Below are 25,375 nucleotides of genomic sequence, written 5' to 3'. Positions count from 1 at the left end.
AGCAGATGAGGATTTCAGGTGGTAAGCAAGCAGCATGAAATGAAGAATACAAATATGTTTTCCTCTAAATAGTCCTAAAAATAATCTAAACAAGAACAAGATGACAAAGGAAATTCCAAAAAGCTAAGGATGGCTTCGGCACTACAATCACTCCAACGAGAGACCCAAATTATGAGAATTTAAACATTTAGAATCAAACCAGAAAGGGAAAAACACATGTGCTCCAGTGGCTGTTTTCCTGAAATTACACTGCTGCTCTCTGCATTTTCAAGACTCTCGAGGTAGAGGTACAAGACTCTACTTTGCCCAAACCTGCACAGCTGCTGTGAGCTGCTTAGCTCAAGAGTTCTCCATGCAGTTTAACTCAAGGCCACATCTCCAGGGATAAAAGGGGGGCCTTGGGAGTCAGAAAGAGACTGGAAACCTGTCTGCCCATATCGCCTTCAGTGGAGCGCCCAGAGACAACCCTCAAAACCAGAGCTGCTTTCCTGAGAACCTGAGCTAAGCACAGCTGCAGGAGGGACCAGAGGGGGCTCTCCAGAGTCTTAAGGCACTGAAACACTCTCCGTAGCCCAGCACGCTGCTAGGCAGCCAAGCACCCCATGCGACAAGCCTGGGCAGGCTGCTGCAGACATCCACAGGCTCTGTGAGAGGCAGCTGCATGGATGGGAGGCAGACGGCTTGGGAAGCATGCTGTGCTAACAGAGGCGGGTGCAGATAGAGTGAATGCCTCCAAACCCTGTGTTTCTTTGTGCCACAGCCTCTGCACCTGGTTCTCATGGTGGAGAGGGGCTGCGCTGTGATGGCTGGGCACTGCCTCAGCCGTTGGGGAGCAGCAGAAGGTGGCAGTCACTCTTTGCTCCCAGTTGTGGGCTTCACCATGTTGGTGCCTGGCTTGGAAGAGAAAACAGAAACCGTTGCTGCTTCTGGCCCTTCTGAGAGTTAAGGAAAACTAGCAGACCCCGAAGAGAGGAGCTCAACTACCCCTGATGAGATCAGATCAGAAAACAAAGGTGACCAGAATAACCTCACTCCTGCCTTGTGCTGTGTTTTTCACCAAAATTTGCTAATTTAGGCCAAGAACAGGCTAAAGGAAGGGATCAGCGAAAGCATTTGGGATGGTGTCCATGCTGTGTCCCTAGTTTTGTAAGGTCAGCTTGCCCACAGAGACATTTGCCACTCTGTGTGGCAGAGCAGATGCAAATTTTACAGGACACACACACACTGAAAGCTCACACTCTGTGTCTGGACAAAGACTGAGAAGAAGAAAGAAATACTGGAGGTGGAGAGGGTGAGATCTCAGGGAGGAAGAACCCACTGCAGGTTCCTTCTAATCGTCCCTCTGCGCATGGCTCCCTCCTGTGCTGGTCACCAAACTCCACCAGCTCAGGGTCAGAAATTTGCCTTATTTAGGGAGGAACACGATGCCCCAGTTGGCAGCTTCCTGACTCTGCCCCATCAGCTCAGCTCAGCACGACTTGCACAGATCACGTCCCAAGTCTTGAGGCTATTGAGTAAAGAAGCTGCGAGCTCCCGGGAAGGGAGGAGCTTGCCAAGGCAGCTGCTCTGCTCAGATATGCAACCTGTGAAGAACATCTCCTTCCCTCTGCAACACTAACGTGCCCTTTTCAACAGATGAGTGGGCTGGGATTACCTCTTTTTAAGCACTTTATGGTAACTGGGCCCCGTGCAGAGGGAGATCTGAAGACCTCTGAGCTGCTCACAGCTACTGGCTGAAATGCTGGCTCAGCTTACACCCACAGACAAAGGGCACCCTCACCTCTGAGAAGTGCACGTGCTTTGGTCCCAAATTCCAGCAGAGCTCAGCTCTGTGGTGGGCACCAAAGCAAACTGCTAGATTTACAAAGATGCTTTCACATCTGTGCTAACAAGCTGCTGGGCTGCTCTGAAAACTTCACCCTTAGTGGGCAAGGGGAGGAGGAGCGAAATCACACTTTGCACAAAGCTTCTGCCTTGTTCACTCTGGGGGAATCTTCTCGTTCAGCCTAACCATTCCTCTGACCAGCTAGGTGCAACACCCCGGCATAAAACAGTGCCTGCAGCAGTGCTGTAGCTCTCAGGGCCTGGATCAGGACCTCTCGGCACACATGCTCTTCATTAATGCTAGCCCGGGAGCAGAAATGATCCGAGAGCAAAACCTCTGAGAGGATTAAGCAAAAGCTCTGGTGCAGGGAGGGGATCCAACCTGAGCTTCTTCCAAATCACGCAGTCAGATCTGGTTGCTCTGGTTTGGACCTGGCTCTGGCAAGACAAAGTGACGCAGTGAGATGCTGAAAGAGGGGAGCAGAAAGAAAGGAGAGCAGCCCGCTCCCTCTCACCCCAAAAGCGCAGCGCCTCGCTTCTAGGCCCCTCAGTGTGCACAATAAACTTGTCTCCCTTCCCTCACTCCGGGTTACATTGTTCGCTTTCCTGCAAATTGTTTCCACATTCTGTATAAATAACCCCAGTGCCAGGGAGGGGGAGGGAGGGAGCAGAGGGGCGCGCGGAGAAGGGGTGGGAGGAAATCAGATGTCTTTGTTACTTTTCAAAAAGAAGGTGGAGGATGCCGAGAAGCAGTTTGGAGCCGGAGCCTTGGCAGGCCGAGCAGAGAACTGCCATCGAGCTGTGTTCAGACCTGGAGGAAGAAGAGTAAACAAGGGAGAGATTATATATAATTATAGACAATCATGTTGCTGGGGATAAACAGGAATCAAAAGCACGGAGGCACTGAAGTCTGGCACGTCCCCAAGCACAGAACAGAAGCCAGCCAGCGAGAGGCAATGCGGCTGGAAAGCGCTTCCCTTTGGGCCTGTTTTCAGTTAGCTCAGGGGCTGTTTTTTTTTCCTCTCTTTTTGGCTTGAGGCATTCCCCCATAAAGAGAAGAGCCTGCCCAATGGGAAACAGAAGCCAAACTGAAGTCAGCAGAATCCTTGTCTGCGACATTAATAGATTACTCTGTGAGAAACGTCAGAAATGTTTGGAAAAGATACAGCCCGCTTAGGTCAGCAAAAACAACAACAACAGGCATTTCTGAACAAAAACGGCTTTAGAAACACTCCCGAAGTGGTGCCTGCATGTCCTGTGGGCACACTCCTCGCAGGCAAAGCCACACAGGAGCAGGAGGCAAAGGGTGAGCTGCAGCTAAGGGTGGCACCAGAGGCCTGCTCCCAAAGCCCCTGGATCAGGGCTTCGTGACAAAAAGGTGTCCAAGCCCCTTGGCTGCCTCACCTGCTCCCAACGTGCATGGTGCTGAGCTGTCCGGGAGAGCTGTGTGTTTGACAAAGCTCCCTTCTCGCTTTGCTGCAAACCAAAGGCAAAAAGATGAGCCACTGCCTGCGCCGTGGGGCACCCCGCGCTCCCTCTCGCCTGCCTCTGCATCTGCAGGGGGAACAAGCAGGAACCCGAGCGTGATGGGGCCCTCCTGCCACCGCCTGCCCGCCCGTGCCGCGAGGGCACCCACCTTGCTGTGTCACGGCCCGGCATGCCAGCAACTGCTTTGCCTTTGAAGAGCCTGGGAGGGGGAAGGAAGAAGCCTCTGCATGTGCTGGAGATGACTCTGGATGTAGTCAAGTGAGCAGGCTCTGATGCTACAAGTGTTGTGGCCGAGACCGGGGACGCTCATCTGCCTTGGCACAGCTCTCCCTGAGTGCCTAAGAGTGCCCCGTGAAGGGGAGAGGAGGAGGAAATGATGAAGAAACAAAGGCAAGAGCACAACTAAAACAACGGCATATGGCCCACGAGGTTTGTGTTGTTCTGTTTCTTTTTTTAAGAAGGACCTTGGGGGGTTTGAAAAAGAAACAAGAAAGAAGCCTCACTCATCCTTCTTTTCCTTCCCTTGAAGGCTCCACAGCTCACTGGAGAGTTAGAGGGAAGGCGACATGACGAACAAAGGACGGCAACCTCAGTCGGTGACAGAAGGAGGATTGTTTAGCAAGGCAGTGTAAAAAGCTCTCTCCCAGGCATTGTTTTAAATCCAAATAGCTTACAGCCTGCTGAATTCTTAAGCCATTTTCCTGATCTCTCAGCTGTTCTTCACTGAGAACTCAAACAGACATTTCAAAGCAAGAAAGCAGAGAGAAAATATAGATATAGATATAAGAAATAATCAAACCTGTGTTTAGAATCAGCTTAAGAGTACAAGAAGAAAGGCATGCACAAAGGCTCTTCTACTTTCTCTCCTTCACTAAAGGTGCTCTGAATGTCCTTTTTCCTAAGGAAAGAAAATGGATTTTTTAAGGGAAATTACATTTGCTCTCTGAGAACAGTGTCACAGTTTGGTGAATGGTATCACCTGGCTATCTGGGTATAGCACTTTCTGTATTTTCTGTGAATTCATCACTGTGGGCATTTTCCTCCAGGATTTCTTATACCAACAAATCCCTCACCAGTGGTGGATACATGTTGGGGGGGCATATATGCATCTGTATAAGTGCAAGATCTCTCTGTTGGCCACCTACAAACTGCTGTGGTGTTACAGGAGAGGTCAGTTTAAGCATAAAACAGGAGCCATGTTTATCTCAAAACTGCTAGAAATAGATCAGAGAGGGCAGAGGGAATGGAATTGGAAAAAGACAGCAATGGGTTAAAAAAGGCGTTTGGGGTCCAAGCCTTATCTGCTCTAAATTGACATTGTCTGTGAGGTAACAGCTAAGCAACCTACTCCCACACGAAGTTACAGCAGTTACTTCCAAACATCCCAGGCACGAGTGTACAGAACCGAGAATAAAAACAAGATAACAGAGCAGTATTAAAAATAAGCTGACCGTGTCCTTTAAACACGTGCCTGTGTGCCATGCTGGACAGAAAGAGCGTCAGAAGTTTAGTGATATGGTGAGAGGGTACAAGTGAGCCAAACTGACAGACCTGGACAGATGATAGCTGCTCTACTTTCTCTTTCATTTAGAAGTAACCAAGAAGGGAGAAGGATACAGAGTGCTTGTCCTGATGTTCTGTCAAAAATAAAGTGAGGTTACTGGTCTCCTGCAAGCACAGATGAACATCAATCACAAGTCCTTCATAAAGGCAGGCCCCCAGAACAGTCCCTCAGTGTTATTAGAAAGCAAGAATTAAAAGTTTATCAAAGTGGAAAGAGCAGATCCTCAAGGGAGAATGGATTTCATAAGCAATCACCAAATTCTTCTCCAGGCACCTCAGTGTGACTTGCGAGGCAGACAGAAAATCAAAAGAGCTGCTACCTAAAGAACATCCAGCGAGTGGTCCCAGCAGGAATCATGGAAAACGCCCTCGGTGGGACAAAGAGCCATTCCTTCCTTGCCTCTTCCATTTCTCCTAAAGCAAAGAGGAAAAAAAAGAGTACATCGTCTGCATCGCTGCTTATTTTTGTGTTGCAAAACTTATTTGTATGTGCTGAGGGAAAGGTTCCCTTCGGCTTGTCACATCTCCATGTCTGGGTACGTCAGTCTCTGCTTCGGATGGGCTGAGGACAGGAGAAGCAGACCGACACTTTGGTACCCCAGAGCTCAACAGCTCAGCAGCTGCTGAAGGTCAGCAGAGGCAAGACCCAACTGCATTTCGGTTCTGAAATTTTACATACTGGAACTTGGCCATGGGGCACGAAAACACAACTGAAGCACGACTGCTTTATCCTCACCCTGCCTGGCGGCCAAAGCGATGCTCTGGGGCACTGGCCTGTGAGTCCCACTTCTGGCAAATCCAGCAATTCAAAGGAAGCAGAGCAATGGGATTTTTTTCCTTGGCTCCTCACTGGTGGCACTGGAAGTCCTTGGAGGCCACCGAGAAAGCACGCTGCCCCCTTGGCTGGTGCTCACACCTCTGCTGTTGCTGTCATCCCCAGCACATCCACTTTTGAAATAATTACTTCCACGGCTTATGAAATAACTCATGTCACTGACGGAGACTGATGAGAGCAGCCCTCCAGGCCCGAACTGCTGGGTGCAGGCACCTTTCAATATGCTGCCTGCAATAAATGTGGCAGGGGGAATGCAACGTTTTGTTCAGTGAAAAAAAAAAAAAAAATCCCATTTCAAGCTTCTGAAGGGCTATTATAAGATGTGGCATGATAAAACTCAGGACATGAGCCTCTTTAGATTTAGTAATACATGCTATCGATTTCTTCCTGCAGAAAAACTTCAATGAACACCCTTTTTTGTTTAAATCTTTTGTTGCAAAATTGATTATTCATTGAAAACATAAATCCCAAAGATTTGACCGAGTGATTTCTTTAAATGTTCAGATTTCTGCATCAAAGCAGACATTTCCGAAAAGCAACAACCATTTTGCTGTACAGTGATCGTTAGCAGAAAAGCAACTCTGACGGTAAGTTTTTAATTAGCCCATATAAATGTGCATGCAAATGTACATAACTGCATTTCAAAGGAAAACGACTCACTCCCTAAAACAAAAATGCTTCTACAATAAAAGCTACAGAAAACCAGCAAACAGAAATATTCTGATCCTAACATAGATGTTAATATGTCTGGTAAGCAGACGAATAGGGTCAATTTATCTCCCCCTGCCTGAGCAGGACTCCCAAACTGTCCAGAAAAAAGCCACCCACAACACAGTTCAGGAGCTGTGATCCACAAGCCATATCTGCTGCTAAAGTACCATGCCCCGAGATCATTGTTAAATTGCTTTCTGAAAGATAGAATATGCTGGTTAATCTGACTCCAACGTGTGTATTTTTATAACTGATGCAACATGGAGGTATCATCATTTAAGGGATGCATTTGTACATCACATTCTTTAAAATATCAGATCAGGAAAGCTCCTGAATGCTGCCTACACCACACGTCTGATTGGCTTCTGTTCTCCAAATGGGAAGGGGGCAGGGAGGGGGGTGAAGCAGCCGCCAGAAGAAGAGGATTGAGATGCACACAAGAGAGAAGGGAGGCAAAGGGAAAGAGGAAGATCAATTAACGATCCGATCCCGGTGAGAAAACAAGTACAAATGTGGTCCCTAAAGTTAACGCCGTTGGTTGCAGCAAGGAGCCGATCGATCGATGTTGGCGATGGCGTGGGGAGCGCCGCGGCGCGCTGCCGTGGGAGCCCAGCGCGGGCTTCCAGCGGGCAGGGCGCGAGTCCCCAGATTACAATAAAGCAGCTTGAAGGTGACAGATTTCATTGTTGAAGGTGATAAAATTCCACGTGGCGCGCTGCAAAACAAGGGCTGGAGCTCAGCCCGCAGAAGGGGAGGCAGCCCCAGACAATGCGGCGGGAGTTTCTCCTCCTCTCCTCTCCCTGGAAATCGGTCCAAAAGCGCCCGGGTGCCCGAGGTGTGCGACACGTTTCTGCCTGCCCCACGGCTGCTGCTCGTGAACCGAGCACCCGGTGGGGTTCCCTGCCTCGTGCCTCTATTCCCACCCGTGCGGTGGGAGCACAAGGATGATGCAAAGCAGCAGAAACGTCGGGCTGGCCTCACTGAGAGTCCTGCAGCAGGCAGGATCCTACAGGCCCTGTGTCAGCGTCAACAAGTTGGCCACGGCACCTTCTCCCCTTCGTGTTTCGCTGAATTCTCACTAAGAAGATCCCTGCTGAGGGACAGGGCAGCGGGGCCCATCATGAACAGTGTGTCCCAAAAGCTTCAGGTTTTGTTTTTCGGAATAAGCCCCGACTGCCGTTACACAGGCACACGCCCACGCAGCACAAATCCGACCTTCGTGCCACACTTTGCTGCAAACGTTTTGAGGAAGGACTGGGAAAGGACAGGTGTTTGCTGTTCTGCTCTGACAGAGGTTGGGTTTGGTCTGGATGCTGCCCCCAACACGGCTGTTTGAGATGCAGGGAAGACTCGGCAGCAGCGACGTGAAAGGAACAGGAAAATCAAAGCCTGAGACTAAACTAGCAATTAGACCAGCCCCGGAATATATTCAAGTCAAATCAATCCATACAAGAATTTCAGTCACGGTGTGCTCGTGCCCACACTTCCTCCCTCCCTCCCTCCCTTCCTCTCCCGCAACCCAGGGCTGAGATCCAGCATTCCTGTCTGCTTAATCAGAATATGCAAGAAGTGCAGTGACAACGCGTCTCCTAAGATGCTTTATCAGTTTTGCAAAGTCCCAGTTCATCCTCCTCTTGTGGATCTATTTACATATTGATGTATTTATTCGGCTCTCTCCACCAGGCATGCCCCATGAGATTAAACCATTTTATTTACAAAGACATTGGGGTTGCAGCTCCTAACAATTAAGTCAGCCAAGATATAACTTTGCATGTGCTTTCAGATTGATGTGTGAACAGACAAAAGCGGCCTCGTCAGCGATTCAGGAGCAGCCGGAGGGAGGACTGGTTAAACCCCATCTATATAAACCAGTCAATAGCTGCTGCAACTGGGAAAAATGAATTGGGGGGGTGGGAGGCGCAAATACGCCGACGGGAAAGATAATGAGCCAGTAGGAGTGATGGATAAAACCTGCAGAAGAAACTTTGCCAGCGTAGCTCACCTTAAAGAGCGGGTTCTTCGGAGTAGCTTGTGCTTCATGGGAACTCGCAGGCTCACGGGATTTGCCCCTGCTCCATCTCGCCCGTCAAAGCCACCTATTAAAAAGGAGAAAAGCTGTTTTCTCTCAGAGGGCTACACAGGAAGGGAAGGGAGGATGAGAGGAAAAGGGAGAAATACCTTGCAAGATGGAAGTCAGCAAAAGGTCATTGAAGATAAACTGCAGCTGACTTCATGCTCCAGGCAAGGTGCTACAGCCCCTTCTGCAGAGAAGATCTTTTCCCTGGGCAGATCTCGAGAACCCCTTCTGCTGCCCTTCTGTTCCCTGCTGGCATCTGATCGGGCTCCAGTTGTCAACGCTTCTCTCCTTACCCACCCTGGGCATGGTGTTGTGCTAACAGGGTGCACACTTTGGGCCAGCTTTGCAGCGTTACCCTCCCGATCCCTGTGCAGCACCAGCGAGCCCTGCAATTAAAACTGCATTAATCAAAGCACATCCGCTGGATGTGGAGGTGAGCAACAGGAACCTGTAGGAATAGGGATGTCCAGCACACGTTCCTCTTTGTCTCTCTGCCTTCTGCCAGCTGAAGTATGTCCATCGGAGCATTGTAGGCTCCACCAGACACAAAAGCTGAGAAGTCACCTGCATATCGAGACCAGTATAAATCTGGCACGCTGCTGCCTGCTCCTGACAGCAACCTCGTCAGTGCCAGCATTCTTCTGAGCATCTCTGACATTTCGGAATTATATTTAGAGACCTGCATGTGAATTTAATTTTGAAGTTTGCTACAGAACACTGATATATAAATATTCTGCACACCCCGCCGGAGGGTCTAGTGGTGCACAGCAAGGCCGTGCCAGTGCCTGTAACTAAACAGGAGCGGGCAGCCCAGGGACGGAGCACTAAGCAGTAGTCTCACCATCTTAACAGTCGGCACTTGTCTCCTTATTAATTCTCACCCTGATCTTTTGCATAGCACTATCGCCAGGCTAATTAATCACAGGTGCAAGCATAAGCATTAATTGCAACAATGAATCACTCTTTTTTTTTTTTTTTTTTTTGTCTGTGCCTGGCCGTGTCTAGCCTATAGGAATGCTGCTACTCCCGTTACCTTTATAATTATTATAAATATAGAGGCAGCAACATGCACTACATTTGTAGGCATTAAAAAAGACATGGTATTTGGCCTCAAGCATTAACAATCTGGTGCATATTCAGGGGGGTGATGAATGCATTTCACTGACAGTCTGAAAATGCATTTCCTGGATCATTTTAATTCAGGAATGGTCTGAGGACGTTAGGTAAAGCACAGGTTTGGGGAATCCAGCAGCTGCAGCTCTGCTGGCCAACACGCTGCTGCAGGTATTGGCTGCTCATGGCCTGTTGGGACTGCCAAGGCGCACGGCGGTCTCCAAATCCTGCTGCCCAGCCTGCCTTGACCTCCCTGGGAAATCACAGAAGACAGGAGGGCTCTCGAGTGCAGATGGCTGGGGGAAAATGCTCGGTAACCTCGGGGTCTCCAGGCTCGGATTCAGCTTGAGCGAGATCGATCCAAAGCCCTGACATGCGGATGAAAGGAAGGGATGTTGTGAACCTTCGAAGCCAGGCACGTGCCCGGAGACTCCCGATACTGCTGGAGCTGTCAGCAGACACTCTGGTGCCTGACCTCCTTGTGCCCACAAAGAAACTGGGGGCTCCAAGGGCTCCCAGGACAGGCACAGGGTAGGCAGAGGGGAGCACGGGGGAGCTGAGGCCCCTGTGGCCTTTGCTGCAGGGAATTTGGAGCCTTCCAGCCCGGTGCTGGGTGAGCTGATGTCTTCCCTGGCATGGGCACAGGACAGCACAGGGATGGAAACGCGTCTCAGCGTAGTGCACAAGGGGTAAAAAGCAGAAAAGCTGCTGACTGTGCTGCGCTGAGAGATTAGATTTTAAATGTATTAAATGACTAACGTGCATTATGCGTCCTTCCCAGGCCAAACCACCTGCATACACAATGTGTGGCTATGATGTGGGGTTGACAGGTTCAGGCAAATGGTTCAGGACTAATTTTCAGTGTCAGACTGGCAGAAGGCGCTCCAGACAGAGGCTCTTGAGGCTGGGGGAGATGAAGCCAAAGCTGCGAAAACACTGCTTTTTAGGGAGAAAACACAAGCTAAAATTTGAACAGCTATAAAAACACAGTTTGTCAACCAAACTACAGTAAATATTTCCTTTCTTTGCTAGCACAGAGGCTGGGGAGATAAAGAAATAGCTGAAGGAGAACTCAAGGTGAGCACCCGTTATTTACAGCTGCTGATGAATAAGCAAACCCCCACACTGTGTTTTCCTACAGGACAGCAAATGCTCTGGCCTGCTTAAGAGTCTGGTTAGTTGTTATTTTTTCCCCTCCTGGGGTGCGCTTTACATGCTGCTCCAGTGAAACGCCGCACCACTATTAATTGCTCGCACGCACAGAAAGCACCCGGCATCCTCCCTCCCCACCGCTGCGGTCCCAGCAGATCAAATGGGGGAGCTGGAAAAGTCACCTACCAAGGCAGAGGCTTGGAGAATAATGTAAAAAAGATCCAAAAGGATTTGTGTTGCTTGTTTTTGTTGGTCTCTCTTTTTTTTTTTTTTTAAATATAATTTACTTCCCTCTGCCAGCTTAAAAGCATAGGCTTGTTTGAACTTCCTAGGGAAGTCGGGAGCACTGAAGAGAAATTGGCAGGCTCCAATCTGGCTGCTTTTCCTTATTATGAGAAAATACACTCTCGTCTCCTTGTCTAAGGGTATGAATTCTTCATCTCATATTGTGTTTGCACAGAAGCGTGAAATGTATCCTGAACATTGGTCGTCACCCACACTTCACAATGTGAGAACAACGAGGGCAGTGAGACATGGAATGAGAACGGGAACGCCACAAAAGTGGGGGAGCGGGTGGCTGCTTCTGTTCCAAGGCCCGGGCTCTCGCGCTGCATTCACCATATCCATGGCATTTCAAAGGAAACCAGAGGCACGTTTTTCCTCCGAGATGCTCAGGGGCCCTGTTTTGTGAGCTGTTGTCCCTGTGGGAAGCTCCCTCCTCCCTTTCCGTAAATGTTCCCCCTGCTGCCGCTGAATCACCAAATAATCTGGAGACCCGTGGGAAGGGAATTAAATGGTGGTTATCACGCTGCCATGTTCTGCTCACTTTATTTGTTTTAAATGACCATGAAAGCAAAGGGGGGAAAAAGAAAACACCCAAGTGGAAAGTTAATTGAGCTGCTGAAATGTCTTTAAAGGAGCATTGTGGGCTGGATTGCAATGCCTCGGCTCCCACTGGTGGCATTTGCTCACATGAGTGGGCACCTGATCACGCAGCACGGCCGGGACCCCTTCTCTAAAGGATCCGTGTCTCTTGGAGCCGAGGACAAGCAAAGCTACTCAGCTGCAGCGACCTGACAGGGGGCTTGATGGGACGGCATGCTCCAAAACTGGCCAGGAAGGGAGCAGGCTGCAGGCACTCGACGTGGATGAAGGCCGCAGGGGTTGGTGTCCTGGGTTCTCAGCAAGGTTTTTGACTGCAAGGAGAGCAGCCCAGGAGCTGGCTGAGCCAGGCTCTGGCATTAGGAAGGAAAAACTATTCCCCTGTCTGTCCTGGCTGCTTAGGAGAAATTGGGAACCCAGAGTAACGGGAGGGAACTTCCCATGGAGGTGGAAGAAGGAAAAAGACCAAGACGTGGGGAGAAAACCCAAGCAGAGACAAGGGAGGAACTGTCCTGAGCGACTGCATGGAGCTGGAATCTAGGAGATAGGGAGCGAAGAAAAGCCAAGATGTGGAAAGGCCGGTACCACAGAGCAGCAAAGCAAAGCAAGCCACCCACACCTGAGGGAGAAATCAGGGCGGGACCGTGTGGGAAAAGGGGGCTCAAGAGATCTGCTGTGGGAGCCCAGGGATCGGGCAGGGAACCTGCTGGACCTGCTGGAGCAGCTGCGCACATAGAACACAACTTGCCTCTGGCTTCTTACACCTGGATTTGATTGTGAGCCCAACACGCTGCAGTAAATAAAAATGTGTTCCTCTCTAGTCAATCTGCTGCTAGATCTTGAAATCCTCTAACCTGCAGGAATTTCTATCAGAAACCCTTCAGGAGGGATCGCTGCATTTTTACGCAGAGGTTCTGGGTCCTCTGCAAAGCCAAACAAAAGCACACGGGAGGAGAGAGAGCTGAGCTCCTCTCTGCCCTGCCCCATGCACCCCTGTTATGCTACCCAGGCACTGCTCGTGGCCAACTGCAACTTTCTGCTCCCTTTGTCTCCTCTCCTCCCTGACAGGGGTGCAGTCCCTCCCTGTCAGCTCTCCAGGACCCAGCAGCGTTTTCAGGACAGCCCAGCTCCCACACAGCTCCTCCTGTCCCTGTCCTCCATGCCCTAGATGTTTTCTCAGGAGCCTTGCAACCACGGCCACGATCAGATCACACTGCTGAGATTCGCAGCACCTCTTCGAGGGGGTGCCCAAGGCTGCTTCCCCAGTCACCCTCCTTTCCTACAGTTTTGGCTGCCTGCGTGGCCTCTGATCTCTTTTGTTCCCCATTCCTTAGTGCTTCTACAGGTCTGACAGCTAACCTGCACGGAAAGCAAGCTGGCGGAAGCTCAGGGATGGATATAAACTGGGAGAGGTATGCTACAGCTCTCCAGGGACACTCACAGTAGGCTGCCTGTGGGCTGTTAGAACACAAAAGCTTAAATGTTCCCTGGACAAGGCAGCCAGCACACCTAGGAACACCTGGCTAGAAATCAGCACTGAGATTCTTTTTCCTTTTGTTTGTTTGTTTGTTTGTTTGTTTTTCAAGGAAGAAACAAACCCACAAGAAGTCTGTTCTAAGGACCACCAGAGGAAGGCAGATTTCCCCCGGTGCTGGTACCTCCCGTAAGCCTGCCAGGGACCCCAAGCCCAACGAGAGCATCACATCCAGAGCTCCCATGACCCTGGTGCTCTGAAACACAAGCAGGCAGCAGGAGTGAGGTGGAGGTACGCGTCCTACCTTGGCTTGGGAAGAGAATTAAAAGGGCAGTCAGGGATGGGAGGGGGGATTAAGGACCTTCCCTGAGGTCCTGCTCCACTAGGTCAGCACTTTCTGGGAATTGCTGTGTTGCCAGATGTTGATTGGGCATCTGACAGGAGATGAATAAAGTCAATAAAGTTCTTATTTCTGGCTATAAAAAATAATAATGAAAAGCAGACAGAGGTGGGGGGTAGGCTGCACAAAGCTTTCCCAGGTTGCACTGAGCTGAATGCAGAGGGAGCTTTCCCTTCTCAATTTCTCCTGCCTGCACGCCACGAGCAATCGGTTGTAAATCAAGCAGCTGGATGGTACTGGTGTACAGTCAGAAGTATTCCTTGATTCCTGTCAAAGGGAGGACCTTTCATTCATTTTGCACGACCTTCTCCCAGTGGCAGTGCCAGAGCTCCCCAGCCGCAGCCTTCCTTCAGAGTGCCTCGTGCCAAGCCAGCCCCACTGGCTCAGGGCTCAAGACCCAAGGGTCTGCGAACCAGAGCAGCTCACATGTCTCCACGAAGGCCACATCACCTTCTTTTAATGACAACTATTCTGCCTCTAGCTCTGCAAGTGAGAGCTCCTGTTACCATGTCAAAGGCTGCCCCACTTCCTCGCACCTCTCCCCAGAGGTACAAACGTGCCTGTGCTCTCAGGTCCTGTGTAGCTAAAGATCGAGTTCTGAATATCAATGATTTCCTTTGTGCTCTGCTGTACCAGCCTGGGGATATTTGGCTGGGGCACTCTGAGCAGTTCTGAGACTTTGAGATGTCATTTGTGTAAAGAGCTCTGCTACACAGCCCCTGTCAGAAGAGCTGCCTTTGTCCCCACGTGCAGCAGTGACCCCTCTCAGGAAGCTCTGCAGAAGGTACAAACTCCTACCACGCCAACACCTCCCACAGTCAGGTGGTAGCTGCTTTGAATTTGGTTTAGGAGGTGAAAAGAGATAGAAACAAATTCATTGGTTTGAAACCCTCGAAACCTGGGATCTAAACAAGCTCCTGGGCTGCATCCCCCAGAGGTCCTGAACACCCTGAAGCGCTCAGACAAGGGCATCTTTATGCCATGTCAGTGCTTTCCCCATTAACAATTCTTACACAGCCTGAAACTCCCTTAGTTTCAGAGCCAGCCTTCAACAGGTCCTGTACTGCTGGGAACACTGGCACCTACCTCGCCTGGCTCTGGATAAGCTTGTGGATCCAGCTCACTCCACAGCAATCAGAGCAGCCCTGTTCCCCACCAAGATCCAGGTTGATAACCGTCACTGGCTCCACACTGGCCTCTCTACAGGAAAAGAAACATTCAAAATGTGTATGAACACGGTTTGACAAGGTGGGCACAACCCCAAGGAGAAGGGCCAGCATGGCTGTCACTCCTTCCTCCTCCCCAGGATGGCAGGAAGCAAAGCTGCATTACTGGGGTTGGTTTCATGGGAAAACCTTCTACTGGACCTCTGAAAGCCAAAGAAGAGTTAATTGCTGATCTAAAACCCGGCAAGTTGCCTAGATACCTCAGGGCACGATCTGGTTACACTTGTGCAAACAATCTGGCACCAGGCAGTGACGCACACACCTTTGCATTTAACATTTCTGTTTTCCCAAGCCTTAACCTCACTTGTCGGCATAATGGACTGGGAATACACATTTAAGGTGGAAAGCATTTCTGGAAACTGGCTATTCTTCAAAGGCATATTTACTGGCTGTTCCAATAGCCACAATTCAATAAACACACAGCAATATTATGTTGGGCAAAAATATTTGGGGTGAAAGAAGAGTGAAACTCCTATTACCGTTTTTTATTCGATATTTTTATCAACGATCTAAATGACGCTATAAAAATCCTTGTTGTGGCAAAGTTTGCAGATGCCAACAAGACCAGCGGTAGGGAAACAACAAGCAAGGCTGGACTATCAATACTCAGCGATCTGAAGCAACTGGGAGTTGGCCACACTCCAGTGAAATATGATTTAAAAAGTCAAATGCAAAGTAAGGCATCTGAAACCAGAAATGCAGGTTACGCTTACAGAACGCTGCCTCGGAAAGCAGTTGCTTTGAAAAGGACTTAGAGGACATCTCAGAGCTCTGCTTTAGCCCCAGCTGCGGTGCAAGCTGCCATAAGGGACATCTCTGATCCCTCCGTGTTCAGAAAGGGCAATCACAGACCCCAGCAGGGGGTGATCCTTCTCATTTGTGGCACCAGTGACAATCTGCTGGGAAGCTGTGCCCAGTCTGTGTTCTTCCCTTCAAGGAGAAAGAGAAAACACAGAAGCAATTCAGGCAAAGCAACACAAAAAGAGCCAGCAGCTGGGTCCTGCGTGCTTCCGAAGGAGCCCAGGCCTGTTGGCTTACCGAAGATGTGACTGAGAAGGGATCTCATTGCTGCTCCTGGCGCTGATATAGGGGAAGGCAATTGTGGGAGAGGGCTTTGGGGTACCACGGTGCCTCTCCTAAGACAACGGCAAAAGCTGGAAATTAGAAATTTAACCTTGAAACAAGACACAAACAGCAGCGGAGGCCATTCAGTACTGGAAGCATTTGCCAGGGAACTAGGTGAAATTATGGGATTAGCTGTGTTTCAGAAGCCACGCTTTCATTCACCTTCTGGGAGAAATTACACCGGCTGTAAGACAAAACAAGGCTGTCGTAAGCCCAGCTGGTCCCAGAGCCGAGTTCTTGCTCAAGCTGTTCGGAGCAGGCGTTTCCCTGTGACTACTTGGAGGAAGCATTGTGGAAAGACTCAGGCAGCCTGAAAGATTTTTCCTAGCTGCCTCGAACTCTGCACTGTGCTCTGGGGGACACTTCCACTGCTTAAGCTTTACATACTGTAAGTTATATGACTGTCTCTTCCCAAATTAAGCAAACACAGATTCCCTCCTGCAGAGCTGCAAATCTCAGTATCAGTTTCTCCAGTCCTCACCAAATCCTCACCAGTCTGGCTCTGGAGAAAATGCACAAAGAACCCCCGTCCGCTCCTCGTTACAGCTGGGGAACTCTACAGATATCAGTGAGGTTTCAGGGTGTAACAGAGCAGAAACCAGCTCAGCATGCTCATCTTCTCAAGCTAAGTCTGTCCTTCTGTTTCAATAGATTAGCTCTTCGCCTGCATTTCCCCTTGCACAGCGATGCCAGCCTGGCCACAGCAACAGTGAGCAGCAAACAGCGGGAGGCCCCGCTTCATCCAGCACCAGCTCCCAGATCTCTAACAGTGGCGGCTTTTGTTCTCCTGGTTCCTGTCTGATCTCTCCAGCCCCGTCTTACAGCACTCTGCATTCCTCCTTCAGGGCCCCCTCCTGAAGTATCTGTGTGAAACAGTGTATTGCTTTTCCATTTCAAATCTAGACCTGGCATCTGAGCAAAAATAAAAAGTGATCAATCATCACACTGATGCAGAAGGGTCTTTCTTCCCTCTCTCTCTTCATTTTGTAAGCTGAACTATCAAAAGTGAAAATTCATCTTCTGTTTGAATATGCAGGCAACACGTAGAGCTGAGCACGGAGATGCAAGGAGTGTGTTTTCCAGTTTGAAACAAATGAATGCATTGCAGAGAATAAACTGATAATGCTAATCTTACCTGCACATCTTCCTGCCAAACTGAGACTGGAAACTCTTGTCACAGCTACTGGGTGAACTACATTATGGACCAGCCTCACCTGACACGGTGCCCCACACATCTCTTGGCTCCTAAATCCAAAGTCACCCGTGGGAATCAGGCAACTTTTCCAGTTGTAGACTGGATCTTGGGTGGAGTACCAGAAGCAAATGCTCTCAGCAGATCCGAAGTCTGTCCAGACAGTGCCGTCCCTTCCCTCTGGTGAAGCAGCAATGCTAATCACAAAACAAGCAACTTCCTGATTGCAAAGTATTGCTTCCCTAGAACAAAAGCATTGCAGAGTGAACATGGTATAAAAACAACAAAACAGGCTGTGCATGTTCAGATCGTCTTTCCTTAAACACTTCCAGGAATGGGAGGCTGGTTTGACTGGCTTCCTGAAGACTCTTCTACAGCTGTATTGGCATTTGTCTTATTTTGGACTAGGGCAGCCCTTCTGAGATGACCTTACTGCACTTTGGTCCACCCTGCAGAACTGGATTTCTTTCAGCCAAAACTAAATGGCAAAGCGTGCTCCAGAAGCTCACCTAACATGTCCCAGTGCTACTGGGTATTCCAAGCCACGGGGCCAGATTAGAACTATCCCAAATGAATCACCCAGAATGCACGTAGTGGACCGGCACCAAATGTTTCACTCCCCAAAGCTGCTCTTACTGCACCTTGCTGCTTGCTAATGCCAGCACAACCGCTATTAAACCTCTCCCTGCATTTGCTCATCTCCTGCAAGACTTCATGATGCTTTGCAGTACACGGCCCCTTAATTTTTCCCCCACTCTACATGGTTTAGCTAAGCAAGGTTTCCTCTGGCAGGAGACAGAAGGCAATAAACACACCTGGAGCTAGCAGCTCACCCTGTTTGCTTGCAAGCGTAGCAAGTTCACAGGTCTTCATGGAAGTCTGGCTTGGCACAGCGAACCCTAGGGCTTCTTAAACTCCACTCACAGTAATTTCTAGACTACAGAAAAGCCAGGGCTGAGGTTCAGGTTGAAAAACAAGTGTTCTCACGCTGGAGGCACTGAAGGAAACAGAAGGGCAGGTGAATTTCCATAAAGAAATTACCGGCGTCATTAAGGATTAATAATTATTTCTGCATCTGATAAGTGATTGTAGCGTTAATCTCCTGCATTAGTTTTTTTCTTAGCTGTTGTGTGTACAACCAAATTCTTTGCAGGATCACCTCTGGTACGTTACCTGATGTGCTCAGATGACAGGTTGTGTAAGGCGTATTCATCCACTACTTATTTTCCAATTACCATGTAGCTGTGGTATGATGAGTAATCTTGTACAGAGAGAGGGAATCTTAATTTGCCTGCCCTAAAAACAGGTTACTGTGATTTCTAATGAGTGTCAAACAATAGCAAATCCTAACCAACCAAAATAAAAGGTAACTGGCTAGTGTCATGTCTAATTTCACTAAACAATGGTATCATTAAATTCTCCTGCTATGGTTGATTTTGAACTGTCGGCGAGAATGAGTTATGCCAGCTACACAGGGATTTCATATTTCTCCTTCAGTTCTATCTTTGATTTATTCAACAGATTTATTCTATGGTTTACATTTTAATATTTTTGCCCTTCTGTTAATGATAACAGATGTCTGGAGATTTGTGGCTCAGCTTCTCAGTGGCAGAGAAATCAGGAACACGGCACCTGGGTGTACCGTCAGTGTAACTGGTCACCTTTTAACAACTACACCAGCTCAGAAATGCAGGTGGTGGCTACCCCCAAAAGATTGGTCCTACTGCAGGAATCTCAATCCAAAACCATCACTCTTCTCCCAGAAATGAATGCTGCCTCAGAAGCTGATTTAAATCAGAGACTGAAATAGGGGAAAAACCACTCTCCTGTATTTTCACTCTTCCCTTCCTCAGAACCCCATGCAACAAATGAGCCACTGCTTATCGTACGTCTTCCAAAGACTGAACTTTTTTTCCACAGAGTGGCAGGAAGATGAGCGTGAGTAGCACCATCAGCAGAGCAGCAGAGGCATCGCATTACCCTCAAAAAACTGGTCAGAAAGCTGCTGGAAAGCCCTGAGCATTGTCTGCTGGACAGCTCAGCTGTCTCACGCTCGGTGGGAGCGATGCAGCAGGCTGAAGCGCAGGAAGCGCCTTTCTTGCCCGGACTGGCACGGTGCTGCTGAGATATCGTGTAACGAAGAGCACCTAAAAGCAGAGACCCAGACGAGCATGGTGTTCAGTGGCTCAGATGAGGGCCGTGACAGGAATAAAACTGTTAGAGCTAACCATACACAGAGGCACAGCTACATTTCCACATCACTGTGTGCTATAACAGGCTAGGGACTAGAAGTGTAGCATCTCTTTCTGGTTAACTCTTCAGCATGTGAACATGCCTGCATGAGAACAGGAGTGTTTTGTTCCTATCCAGTTCCCCCTCCTTCATCTGCAGGTAATCAGGAACAGCTGCATGCTGAGGTTAGTCCTTGCTCACACACCAATATAAATTCTCTGATATAATTGCTACATCAGCTACAAACAGAATACATATTTTATATACTATAATAAAGCATGGCCAAACCCAATATATATTTTATATACGACAATAATGTGTTCCATCAACTGTATTATTTGTTACAGAACCTTCTATCAAAATGCTGCTGTGCAAATGTTTACACCAAGAGTGTATAAAGGGCTCAAAAATCCAGAAATGAAGGAAAAATCTCTCTCACTCCTCCTGCCGGTCACTCCTCACTCCCATACCTCCAGCAGACCTTGTGATATAAACTGCCCGTCTCCACTGACAAGACTGCAGTCCAGGTCACACCTCCAGTTCTCTGTCAAAGGTACCATAATTGTCACGGAAGGATCTTGGACCAGTCAAAACTGCATTGCAATTTTCAGCCCACTTGCATAATTTAGCAAGATAATACTGCCAAAAAGCAATTTCTCTGAATAGAAAGACCGTTGAGGCTTGCCTGATCCCTTGAGCTTTGTGTCGTCTGAAATTTAATGATCCTACTTGTTGTGGTGTTGCATTCATCTTTAGTAAAAATATTAAGACACTGCAGCAGAAGATCTTGCAGGACTCAATGCCTCTGCCACCTCCCCATTGACACCCACCTTTCACTCCAAGCTGCGGCTCTGCCTTCCTGCCAGTATTTTATCCTTTTCAGTAATGGATTATTTTAACCTACATTTAGGGGGGTTGTACCATAATCCATCATGCAAAATTTTGTTAAAACCTTCTGGAAAACCAGATAGATTTATGCTATCTAGACTGATAGTTATTTCATTAGCATAAGCGATCAAATTAGTCTGACATGATTTACCTGCAATATATCCATGCTGACTCACTCCCATCACAGTACATTTATTCTTTTTAAAAAAAAAACAGCTACAAACTAGCTGTAAATGAAGGCTACCAAAAGGCTTTCCTAAGAACAATGTTCTTCTTGAATCTTTGCCTCCTGTTAGTAATTCTGCTGGGGTGGAGCGTACACATTTTTGCATCATTTTGGGAATGGGCCAGATTCAGAGAGCCAGACAGTACAGTTACAACTGGAAGTACAAAAGAATCGTCTCCCCAGAGAGGGCTGCTATACTCAAGGACACTTGACTTCTTCCACAGAGAGCCTCAGCAGAAAGAATCAAGCCTGGTAAGAGACACTCAAAATAGGATTTCATCTGATCTGATTTTCTACAGACTCTGATGAAGCAGGAGCACCAGTAAGGTCTACCTCGGTAGCTCCCAACCACTGCATCGCCTTCTACACCAAACAAAACTATTTATAAAAAAAAAAAAAAAAAAAAAAAAGGCTTTTCCATAAACTATCCTCACTGCAGGAAGACCTTCCTGACACGTAACCTACACAATTCAAATCCATCATTTCTTATCCTATCCCTGCCTAACAGGAGAGTCAGGTCCAATTAATCTGTTTTTGTAGACCAAGCAGAAAGACCTGTTGCTCTTTCCCCAGGGCAACAGAGAATTTTCTCTCAAACTGAAACCTCCACTTCCCTTGCTCCACTGTCTGGCTGGGACCTGTAGCTGGACACTGCAATCATGTTGAGAGATCTCTGTCTGCCGAAACAGGGCTTTCAAGGGAATTGCTTGGGTTTTTGGTAGGAAACATTTCCTTGCAGGAACAGGGCTGAAGTCCAGAGAAATAAACTCCACCGACACATTCAGCCACAACACGCTTCCTCTTCTTTTTCTTTTTTTCTTTTCTTTTTCTTCTTTTTCTGCCCCAGCCCATGGCCTCAGCTGCCTGCCTCCCCCAGGCACCTCCTTCTCCTGAGCTGCAGGGAAGCTCAGGAGGCTTTCTCAGTTCTTCTGGGTACACAAAATTGCTTCTTACACTTTCTTTACCCATCACAACAGCTTGCAGATAATAATTTCCTCCACATCTGAATGCAGTTGTCAAACCACAACGAGCAAAGCCCGCAAGGATTTCTGCTGTTGCAGTGCACAGGCACTGCACAGGGGTCAGGGGTGTAATTCCAGCTGTGCTAGTGGCCCCTTGTGCCTCCTTCAGGCACGTCACCTTTCTCTGGGAGCCAGCCTCCTCTCCACCTCGAGTCTGCTTTGTATGTTTAAATCCCGAACTCCGAGAAGAGACCAACTCAGGTATTTCCCAGGACCCTCCATCCAAAGATACCTAAATCTGCTTCCCTAGTAAAGGTACAAACCACTCTGCATTAAAAGAGTTTTCTTTCAGTTTGCTGTTGGCTGAGTATTCAGTAGAGATTCAACACACAGGATTTAAAGACTGCAGACGTGATGACTTGGGAATTTACTGCGTCCTGCCTCCAAGCTAGATTTTGTCTAAGGAAGTGCTCCTGGACAGAAGGGTGCTTACAAAGGTCCACTCCACAGGCAGGCTATCAGGAAATCTGTCTGTTACCAACTGAATCATTAAATTATACTTTTAATTTCGACTGTTCTTCAACACAGGGAAGCTACATGCAACATCCTGCTGAGGGCAAAGTGAGTCAAGTGGTTACTAAATGGTCACAGCTAAGAGGTAGAACAAAGGTCCAGGCATTAAAGCAAGCACAGGAAACCAACCCTTTTCCACCATACAGCAACCCTCTGTAAGGCTTCCCCCACTGTTTAGCACGGTAAAATAATATGGCCAGAGATGACATTTTTTCCCCCTACATATACTCTAATTTAGTTTCTAGGGAAAATAAAATAAAATAAAATAAAACTTTTCAAACTCTTAGGGATTTGCTTATTGTGTTTTAAATGAAATAAAGTTAACCGTGACAATCACCGGGGTGCTCGAAGCCTGCTCTGTTGGATCGGTTAATCGAGTGGATAAGATGTGTCCTTGGGGAAGAACAGGTGCCAGCCAGGCTTTATCCCTAACTTGCCAGCGGCCTCGATTCGGCAAAATTCTCAAGTGTGTGACTAAAGCTGAAGCACATACTTAAGCACCATTGACTTCAAACGGTTTTAAGCACATATTTAAAATTAAGCAGAAGCTTTGATAACTTGGGACCTTAGTCAAAGCTAAGGACCTCCAGGAAATCAGCAGATCCTGCGCATGTTCAGGGTCTGGCTCCAAGCACAGGATACACATGCTGCTCCATGTAAACCCCCTAATTAGCACATAATCTGTAGGCTACCAGGAAATATTGGCCTCTTCTCGATCAGCACTGTCAAAGTCATGACAATGCTGCAGAAACCGTTCCCCTTTAATTACATGTGATCATTGAAGCTAACCACGTACTGTATAATTAGTACAAAAAATGAACTATTTAAGCAACTTGCATTTAGCAAACAGTAGTGGCATTCTGATTGCAGTTCAGTATTCATTTACCATAAAAAAGATCTTATGCAGGAAATGGATTTTTCTGATTCTAAAATCTTGCAAACTTGAGTTTCTCCAGGATTTTCAAAGAAGAAGCCCTATGTTCTGAGCAGGCTGGAAGGCCAGCAGCCACAAGGTAGCTTACCAGGCAGTGTGACCTCTGAGCAGGTTCCTAGCTGGATTAAGCCCAGCTATGTATTACTGTGAATGGAGGACAACAAAAACAAAACAGAAAAAAAGGGGGAAATGATAGGTTTTCTCTCATTTGACAGAGATCTTGCTTTTCCCTCTTTTTTCCCTTGCACATTTTCATGGTTTTGTAGACAGGTAATTACATGTCTGATGTAAAGACCAACCCTCATCGTTCCTGCTTCAGAGCTGACAGGGTTTAGTTGCAATTTTATTACAGTAATCACAGTCAGTAGGACTGTATCTGGGATGCAGCTGGGGTGGAGGAGGGAAGAACAGCTCACCTGACCACCTGGTCAAGGTTTCTAAATGGGTGATGTGGAATCAGTCACAGAGTTACTGCTCTTACCTTTGGCTTCATCTTCTAAGCATGGGAGAAAGAGACCTGAAGCAATGCAGAGCCGAGCTAAGTTCTCACAACACAGACCAGGGTTGCAAGATCATCCACGCTCGCTTTCAGGAGCAGATCAGCACACCTGAGCAGAGAGAATGTGCTCTCTCAGGAAGGCTAATTAAGTGGGGTGAACGCAGACAGTCCTAAGCTTGAGCCAAGTCAGCATCTCAGCCCCGCAGTTCCCGGCACTTCCATTCTGGCGTTAGCAATGGCAGAGCCAGCTCAGTCTGCCTGGCCTCCCCGCCCAGACATGCCCTTCGTTTCCCACGGAGCCCCACAGCTACATGAGCTTGGACTCCAAACCTTACACCAGCTAATTGCTGGTAGCAGCGTGGGCTAGTGAGCACATGTCATTTGTGGAGGACAGGAGTGAGAAACGTCTCTCTGAACTTACGGCACCACAGCCCACATGGGGGTTATCTTGCAGCTTCCTCTAAAGGATCTGGGAGTGGGCTCTGCTGGGGAGAAGCGGAGAGGACACCACTGTAGAAGCACTACATTGACCTTTCCACCAGAATGTTGGCACAGAGGCTTTGCTTCATTGTCATTTGCTGGTCTGAGGAGGTCAGAGTCAGAGCTACACTACCAAAAACCGCCAAGACCAGGTGTAAATGAACAAATGAGACAGTGAGAGAAATAAGAAGGAGTGAAGTGAACAAACATTTGGTTTAACAGCAGCTTCCACTCACCTCTCACTGAATCTTGTCAAAACATCTTTAGCTCATCGCCAGCACTGCTCAGCAAGTGTCATGCCATCCATGGGCTTGTAGGACAAATAAACCCTTTTGCAAGACCCGAAGAAAAAGGAAAGAGTGAAAACAGCTTTGCAGGTTTTCTAGTGGCGGAACAGCCAGGAGAGAAAACTGATATTCCCCGTACAGAATCCAGTGTCAAAGGCTGGACAGGAAAGGGGTCCTGAAATTACCATCATGAGCCTACACTTGCTCAGTGAGGGACAATCTTAGGATGAGAAGATAAAATCAGGAGCATCACAACTAAATCGGGACGCCTGGTCACAACTCTGCTCTGCTGGTGCTATTGAACTCCCTTAAGCTGCCCCTTAGCAGCATGTCCCTTTCTGAAACTGCCAGCGCCTTTGTTCTTCTCCAGAATAGCTGCCCGCTTGTGCACACAGAGGCAGGGGAAGGTTGGACACTGTGTGTTGCATTGTACTGTCAGCCTAAATAGAAGCTGATGGGATAATAATTAATTGCAGTCTCCCTGTAATAAAAGACAAGACAAAGCAAGAGATATAAATAAAATCATCAAAGGAACTCACAGAATAGGAGCTGTGTCTGCATTTTGTGGGCAATTTACAAGCCAAAGGAAGGTTGGGAACCCAAGGACTGAAAAGCCATAAAAATCTATGGAGCCCTCACAAAACCGTGACAGCGTCTCACTGATCTGTCTTGTTACCAGGCAGAGGTATAAATTCCCCCAGCACCTCTGTTGTTTAAGGAGCTGGAAAGGGAAGGGAAAAGAGGCCTGAGGTGGGAGTGACCCCAGGCTCACTCAGACCCGAGCAGCAGGGAGGTGCCCTCGGAGAGAATAGGGGGGACAGAAGGCACCGAGCTCTGCGCCGAGGGCAACAGGCTGCCTGCAAGCCCAGAGGTATGGGCTGGAGAGCTCTGGGCTGCTGGGAGCACTTTAATGGAGACATTTTTAACTCCCTTTGTACTGGGAGAGCTCCTTTCCTTATGGCCTGCATGAAAGCAATCCCTGCCCTGCCCTGCCACTTGCCAAAGCCCAGCTGCTTGTCCCTGTCCCCAGGCTGTTGTCGCGACTGTCACCTCCCAGCTCAGAGGGAAGGATGCGGTGGTGATGTTGGGGGGAGCCGCTGCCCCCAGCGCTGCCCCAGCCTCATGGACAGCTGCACCTGGAGACAGGGCCAGGGGACAAGGAGGGGAATCCTGCTCCTGCTCCCTTGCCATGAGACTGCAAGAAAAAAAAAAAAAGTGTGTTAAAGAGGATG

General features: G+C 48.4%; 1 long non-coding RNA gene across 1 annotated transcript in view; it reads right to left on the bottom strand.

Annotated features, from left to right (window-relative positions):
- Positions 1–25,375, bottom strand: part of LOC311442849 — a 98,081-nt gene that overhangs the window by 10,236 nt on the left and 62,470 nt on the right. Inside the window, exons 8-10 of the long non-coding RNA XR_014696905.1 lie at positions 14,606–14,719; positions 8,600–8,884; positions 8,424–8,517 (exon numbers count right to left, since the gene is read on the bottom strand). This is a non-coding gene — a long non-coding RNA (uncharacterized lncRNA). The remainder of the gene's footprint in view (positions 1–8,423; positions 8,518–8,599; positions 8,885–14,605; positions 14,720–25,375) is intronic.

The sequence above is a fragment of the Aythya ferina genome (genome assembly GCF_964211825.1).
Source record: "Aythya ferina genome assembly, chromosome: 11".
NCBI lineage: Eukaryota > Metazoa > Chordata > Aves > Anseriformes > Anatidae > Aythya > Aythya ferina.
Note: the sequence above shows the minus strand (reverse complement) of the source record. Positions and strands in the feature narration are given on the sequence as shown.